This window comes from Bidens hawaiensis, unplaced genomic scaffold (assembly GCF_021521415.1).
Source record: "Bidens hawaiensis isolate Kalapana, Puna unplaced genomic scaffold, B.hawaiensis_p1.1 tig00067827_1, whole genome shotgun sequence".
Taxonomy (NCBI): domain Eukaryota; kingdom Viridiplantae; phylum Streptophyta; class Magnoliopsida; order Asterales; family Asteraceae; genus Bidens; species Bidens hawaiensis.
In genome coordinates this window covers 558-8,200 of record NW_027502025.1, presented here as the reverse complement: position 1 = coordinate 8,200, position 7,643 = coordinate 558, and the positions used below count along the sequence as shown (strand labels likewise).

Here is a 7,643-nt window from a genome sequence, read left to right as displayed (position 1 = left end):
GATTGAGAGTGTTTGAAGTTGGATTTGAGTTGGATTTGATTTTGAGTTTGATTGAAATGGTAGGTTATTTATATTGTTTTTTTTTTTAAAAAATTTTTAACATTCCAACGGTCACAACCCAACTCCCACCTCACCCAACGATAACTTTTCAAACGTAATCACCACCACGCTTTTTCCCCATCCGGTGTTCCACGCTCTACTACACACCACCCCCACCTCCCTAATGTGATTTGTGAACAACCAATTTGGTGTTCAACTAAAGGGGTGTTTGGATGAGCTTATTTTTTTTGCTTATTGCTTTTTGGAGGGGCAAAATGTCCAAAATGCCCCTCCAAAAAGCAAAAAAGCTTCAATTTGGTGCTTTTAGGTGTTTTTGGAGGAGTATTTTGGACATTTTGCCCCTCCAAAAAGCAATAAGCAAAAAAAATAAGCTCAGCCAAACACCTACTAAATTTAATAATAATTGTGATCCTCTTCGTGTTATTTATATTTATAAATATGAAAAAATAAATATGGGTGTTGTGGGACATCAAACATTACATGAGAAAACAAATTGAGGAAATTCATATTTTATAATTACTTAATATTGTTTTAGAAACATAAATTGAATTTTAATAATCCTAATTTAGTGTCATTGGCCATTAATAATCTCAATTTAAAATATTTATCCGAATTTCAAACTGATGTTTTATTGTTTTTTATCAGAAGGAGGATTCGAGTTGATTGATGCAAAATTTATCTCAAAATGGTGCTCCAAATAACTTAATTTTTATTAACCAGAAGTTCAAACACTCAAATTGAAATATTGTCCTTTTGTTTGAAGCAACGTTTCGATGTAAGTTTTAAATCAATCAAGTCATATCCTCTTTGCGATCAAATGAGCTAATATATTTGTTTAAAATTCAATAAAACTTAATGCCGTTAAGTTTTTCTAATGGAGGTTCAATGAATGTGAATTTTTTACAAGTTTGGACCACTAGCTAGAATATTTTCAGTTGGGATTATTATTGGTCAAATTATTAAAATACAATTTGCCTTTTAGAAACATTGCATATTTAAAACAGAACCTAAAACATCATTGTGAAGTACTAGCAATAACACAATAGGGAACTTGATCCTGATTCATCAAAAGTCTGAACTCTTTTTATTAAAACTCAATTCTCATTACAAAATTTTGACCAGAATTCATTAATGCCAAAATTGTAATATTCAATAACAATACAATAGAAGATAAATAAACCTTAATCAAGAGAGCATTTACACTCATGTTTTAAATAACAAAACAAGTTGGGCTTGTGGGCTACGTTCCTTTAAACCTTAGCCCAGACCAAACCTGCCTCCAAAGGCCCAATTTCAGGGAGTCTACCGGACGCGGTTCAACTAGCGGACACTCTTGGAACAGCTGGAGTAAAAGCCCCCCAAGTTAATTCTATACTTCATAATCAAATGGAATATGCAGTTGTATAAATATTGCAAATTATGAGCACAGAACGTCCCAACTTCTTTGCATGTGAGCTGGCAATGGAGCATCAAATTTCAAACTTTTGATGTCCGTAAAATCATAATCCCAAGACGAAACACGAGCCTGCTTTATACAAGATGACACGTCGGGCAAAACCATTTTCTTACAATGCAAATGAAGGTTTGGCTGTTTAGCGATGATGCTCCCGTTCTCTAAATTAAGACCGAATGGAAGCGAAGTTTTGTTACCGGCCTCAACTTTATTATCAAAGTTGGTTGATAATAGATGGGCCCGGTTCCATTTTTTGTGTGCTTGCCACCCATATTTGTAGTCTCCAACTATCGGTGTTCCCAGTACCTCGGCACAATGAACTCGGAGCTTTTGCATAGAGAGTATTGGTATTATTAGTACGTGCAAGATAAAAACAAGTCAAAGTCAAACAGCTAGATTTGACCTGCAAATTTGAGAGAATATTGATGAATACCTGGTGTTTTCTACCAGTGAGTGGAGAAAGCTCTAACCATGTGAGACCTGCAATAATTTAACATAAAGTATAAATAATAAGTTTGGCTCACTAAAAGCTGAAACAAGTTCGACCGGGGCTCGTTTATACATCGAACATGTGCCACAGACTCACATATTGAGCTTGACTAGGCTCACAAACCTAAACGGCCAATTATTAATATAATATATTAAATATATGATTATATAGTAAGGGTTTGGATCATTTCAAAATTTCCATATAATTTATGAACTCTTTAACATCAATAAATTTACTTATTTATTTTATATATTAAATACTATTTAAGGGTAGTTTTGCCATTTTTATATGTAATTGTATGATTACATATACGTAAATTGGTTATTACACATGTAAACTTGGGATTACATATATGTTATCATAAAATTAATAAGATAAATGAAAAACTACCTCAAATAATATTAAATATATACAATAAGTATGTATGTATGCATGCATGTATATGTGTGTGTGTGTGTGCATATATATAAAAATCAGTTACAAATGTATAAAAAAAATAATAATTCAATAATTAACAAACAAAAAGTGATCCGAGCTTGACTCGTTTACACCCCCCAGAGAAGAGCCAAGAACAATGTACAAACCATGAATAGAAGCATCTAGAACTCGGTATTCTGTTATGGCATGTTGGGATGCGGTTGTTGAAACATTCTCAACAACTGTAATCTGTTCTGATCGTCCGTCATCCATTACCACCTTCACAAGAAATATAAGTATTACACAAAAAATATGGAAAATAAAAAATAAAGAAATATTATTGTTAATTATTTTTGTTAATTTACTAATACTAACCTTTCCCAAAGGAACTGAAATTAGACCTTGTGGACGCCTGGGTGACCCAATTACAAGTGCCCAATACTTCCTTTGCAGGATTCTTTTTTCACTTTTTAAATCCTGCTTTGTATATAGAAAAAGAAATCAGTTCACAAAAATAGGAGCAGATTTAAATTATGAAAACTCTTACTCACAATATTGGAAGCACCGACAGTTTTCTCACGAAAAACCGAATGCAAAACAGTAGCACTAAGTTGTGTTCTACCCAAGACCAAAATACCACTGCTATCCCTATCAAGCCTGTGCACCTAAAGTCAACATGGTCAAAGTGACATAAAGATGAGGGGTAAACTGGGAAAGAACTTACCAGCCTTGGTGGTTCGGATAATTCATGTTTCAAATAAGTTGCAGCTAATTCATCTAAACTTCTTTTTATTCCAATACCACCCTGAAATATATATATATCAATATATATCAACGTACTCAGTATATCCCACCAATAGCAAAGCTATGGTAGGGTCTGAGGAGGGTAAGATGTAGGCAGCCTTACCTCTACCCCATAGGGATAGAGAGGCTGCTTCCGGTGAGACCCCCGGCTCGATAGTAGTTTTGCATCAAGCCTTAGACATAAGGCACATAGCACTCAATCATCGGGACACCAGCTGATCGGTGCATGTACCCTTATCTTTCAGCTATCAACGCCACTACATGATGCCTGATTAACCGTCCGTCACTTTTAACGTTATTTTCACGAGATTAGTAAAATAACGTCAAAATTAGTGCAATTTCACTTTTGCCCGCCCGAGGGTTCACACATATATACATCATATGTGCGCACCGCAAGCAGGAATACCACCCTGAAATATAATACAAAAATTAACATTTGTAAAAGAACAGAACAACTACAAATGGAGCATGTCTGGGTTCATTCATTTAACTTTAACTGAGCAAACAATCGGACATGAACAAGTGAAAGAATGTGGTTTTCTTGTTCGTGTCCGTTCATTAAAAAAATTAACATGTTCGTGTTTGGTTATGTTCATTCATTAACAGTATAAACAACAGGGGCGGCCCGGGGGGGGGGGGGGTGCGAGCCGCACCTTCAGACGGGGCACGTAATCTTTGGGGGCCAAAACTTTTTTATGTATATATATATTTATCGGTGAAAGATCTTGAATCAAACGGCACCGTCAATTGGTCGATTTGGTAGTTAACTGTGGTGTTTAAAGCTCGCCGGAAAATTAGCCTCGTCAGAAAAATACGCCGGAAATTCAACAGGTTTTAAGGATGAAGATGACTCAAAATCAGGTTTAAGGAATGACAAAAATAGCCATGTACTTTATTTCATAATTAAACCTATTATTTACACACTCACCCCTTTTAGTTTTGTTTTAATTATACTTCACCCTCAACTTAATAACTTTTGATTCAACAACATACCATTTCGACAATTAATCTATTAGTGTTTCGAAAATTGGGGTATTACATTAATACTATATTTTTGTTATGTTTATTGTTATAACATTAATTGTCGTTTATAAATATTAGCTTATATTTTTCGTTTTTCGTTAAGGCCTATGGGCCTTTTTTTTTCTGGCTCGGCCGGTGTATTTAAATTTTCGGAGACAGCCCTGATAACCAAACAGTTCACGAACGTAAATAAACGAATATAAGTGAGCTAAAGGTAGTTAAAGTAATGTGAAAACAATGAGCTGAACTTAAAAAGTTATTAAAACTAGACTAAGTTGTAGTGGGCCAAAAAATAATTTAATGAATATATTAACGAACGTAAACTAGTGAACTTGAACAAACGTACACAAACAAACATGAACGAACATAAACAAACGTTAACAAACAAACAGAAATGAATTTAAAGTAATGAACATGCATGAACATATATAAACGAACATTCGTGAATATAAATGAGCAAATCAGTCAATTAGACACGTGTTCATGTTCATTCATTTAACCATAGTAATCAAAAGCACAGTGCCTCTTCGCCTAGGCGTTTATTTAAGCAAAGCACCCCTTAACCGACTCCCTTGATTACAGACGGTTTTTTAGGAAATTAGTCGGTAGTAGCTAATTTTTTTGACTTTTTAGCTTGATTTTATTTGATTTGTTTTTGATTTATCACTTAACCCAATTAAACAACTTACCTAAAATCAATCGGATTAACCATAGTAACTTCAATATTACAATGATCAACACTTGGGTTATGCAATATCACAAAGAAGCCAAGAACAGAGTTAACAGAGTTCACATACCATAATGGATTTACTCAATAGGCTAGTAACAGCAATGATCGATTCTCATGTTTATTTTAATTTTAATTACTTGAAGATGCATGTTTTTTATTAACGATTATGTAGTTGTTTTGTTTTAAATCATGATGCAAATTCATGTGTAAACTGTAAAATATCGACAATCTTTCAGTTGGTGCTATATTAATTTTTAGATAATATACTAAAAAGTTTGTTTATTGTTTGTGCTATTTGAAATCTTTAATGATATATGTTGATTGATTAGATATATAGATGTATGTTGTTTTTAGAGATTGGATTGATAAACCAGCAACTTGAAACACGTTTAAATTTTTAAGTAAATGAACAGAAGCTTTTGCACATGTGTCATTCGTTTGAACATAAAAGAACTTGCTGTGTATAAAGAAAAAATAATCAAAATTTGAATAGCTAACCTGAACAGGCATTCCCGTAGGTTTATTGATGACAATAATTGCTGAGTCCTAAAGAGTAAAAAATAAAAGAACACAAATTACAATCAGCTATCAAGTTAATATAAATAAAATAAGAATAAAAAAAGAAAAATAATTTAAAGAAAACCTTGTACAGCTCAAGATCATGAAGAAACTTTAATTCTTCTTCAGTGCAAAGACACTCAGTTTTCTCGGTTGGAAATGCTTGTACTGTGATTGGAAGATAAACTGTATCCCCATATCTCATTGAATCTTTTGCCGACACCTGATAAAAGATTAATGCAAATGAATAACCAGTTGATATACACTTATATATAAAATTTATTTAATTACCCTTTTAACTTGGCCTTCTGAAGCATGATCATCAACAGAGTTTGAACTTTCATAAGGTTTGCGACGAACCTGCAATAATTCATATAACATTGCATCAAATGATTATTTAAATTCTTGTAGGCGAAACCACCCACGTAGGTCCTTAAAGTGGCCCACATACTTCTAGGGGCATGCTTTAAAGGTACTCTTCATTTTTCAAAGTTAAAAAACATCTAGCACCGTATCAATTCATATAATTCCTCTACATCAAACTCGCTGCTATTGTAATATTGAATGTCATGTGTAAGAGTAACTACGTATCTATAGTTACTATTATATTAGGTGTCTTAATTTTTAGATACACAACTTTTAATGCTTAGTGTGCAATAACTAATGCAACGAGTAAATAGTTTAAGGAGGCAAAATAGTCTTTAATGCACAATTATATTTTTTGGTTATTCAAATACTGATGAATTACAATGCCACATCACAGTGATTTATGAAACGCAGCGTATCAACTGCAGTTATGCGCTTTCTTCACCGAATCGCGCATTTTGCACAAAATTTTAAAATAAGGTTGTAAAGCACAAATAAAACTCTGTAACTACTTGTGTAAACATGTGGCATGCGTTAGTATACAAATGATCCCAAATTTCATACATTTATGGGTCTCAATGTAGTTCTACTAAAAGGCATGATATCCCAAAAATTGGTTAAATTTCATGCATTTATGGCGATGTAACCCAACACCATTGACCCCGTCTCATATCTGAAACCGTGAGTTTGAGATGGTTATAGAAGATTTCCTATTATACTAAATAAACTCCCCCCCCCCCTAAAAGAAAATAAAACTAACGTATCTACTCTTTCAAACAGAAGACTCGTAACTTAACACGCTTTATATCCCAACACCCAAACCACTTGAGCCTTTGATCATACATCCGTACCGCATAGTGTCATGTCACCCAAATCACATTATGAATTTTTCAAAAAATCAATTTCCACTTCCAATTCAAATTCAAGTTCCAATTCCGACCCGAATCACATTATGACTTTTTCAAAGAATCCATTCCATTTCCTTTATCGGGATGTATTACCTGTCGCAATCGAAAGAGCTTTTGCACGAGGGACCTCGGGAGCTGCGGGCAACACCGCATAACCCATTTGATCGCCGTTTCATCTCCGTTAACCGTTGGCTGTCGTTTTCTTCCGGAAATATGTTTCCCCAATGAAGCGCCGTTAACGGTGGCATTGAACGGCGGCAAGGTTAACCACATTGCCTTTCTTCTTCTTCTGGTCTTCAGGTTTAATAAACGCCGTTGAGTTGGTTTCGGTGTGAATGTGTTGGTGTGGTGAGGTTAATGTTCTCGCGCCGCCGTATGCCGACGGTGGTCTGAAAAGGAATCGCCGGAGTTGAGAGAGGGCCGGCATGTTTGTTTCAGTTTTAATTTTTAATTTGGGGGTTTAGGGTTTTGTCTTAAAATGTAACAAATTTTATTCTTTTACTTGTATTTTTTTTATTTATTTTCGTTATCAAAACGATTAGTTGTACCAGGAGCTCAATATGGGTTTAGGGTTTTCTTAAGTATAGATAAGTTTCACATTAAGGGTGAAGTGGAGATGATCGGGTGTGTCTGTCGATGATTTGTCAATGATTCGAATTGGTCGTTTAAAAATTTTAGCTTTTTTTACTTTGATTTATTGCATTAACGATGGTGACGTGTCTTTTCAGGTGAGAATTGCATAATCATATAAACATATGCACGTGCACGTAGTTCTTTAAAGAAAATATAAAGCTTGAGAAATTAGCCATATTGCATGTTCTTTATTTCTAGAGA

General features: G+C 34.1%; 1 pseudogene across 1 annotated transcript; it reads right to left on the bottom strand.

Annotated features, from left to right (window-relative positions):
- Window positions 1-1,038: 1,038 nt before the first annotated feature.
- LOC143605061 (RNA pseudouridine synthase 4, mitochondrial-like) lies at window positions 1,039-7,252 on the bottom strand (annotated as a pseudogene). The gene is made up of 10 exons (XR_013148429.1): window positions 6,903-7,252; window positions 5,827-5,895; window positions 5,621-5,758; window positions 5,476-5,523; window positions 3,145-3,225; window positions 2,972-3,085; window positions 2,796-2,897; window positions 2,588-2,699; window positions 1,947-1,993; window positions 1,039-1,840 (listed from the first exon to the last, which is right to left on the bottom strand). The product of XR_013148429.1 is annotated as an RNA pseudouridine synthase 4, mitochondrial-like (transcript).
- Window positions 7,253-7,643: the final 391 nt, after the last annotated feature.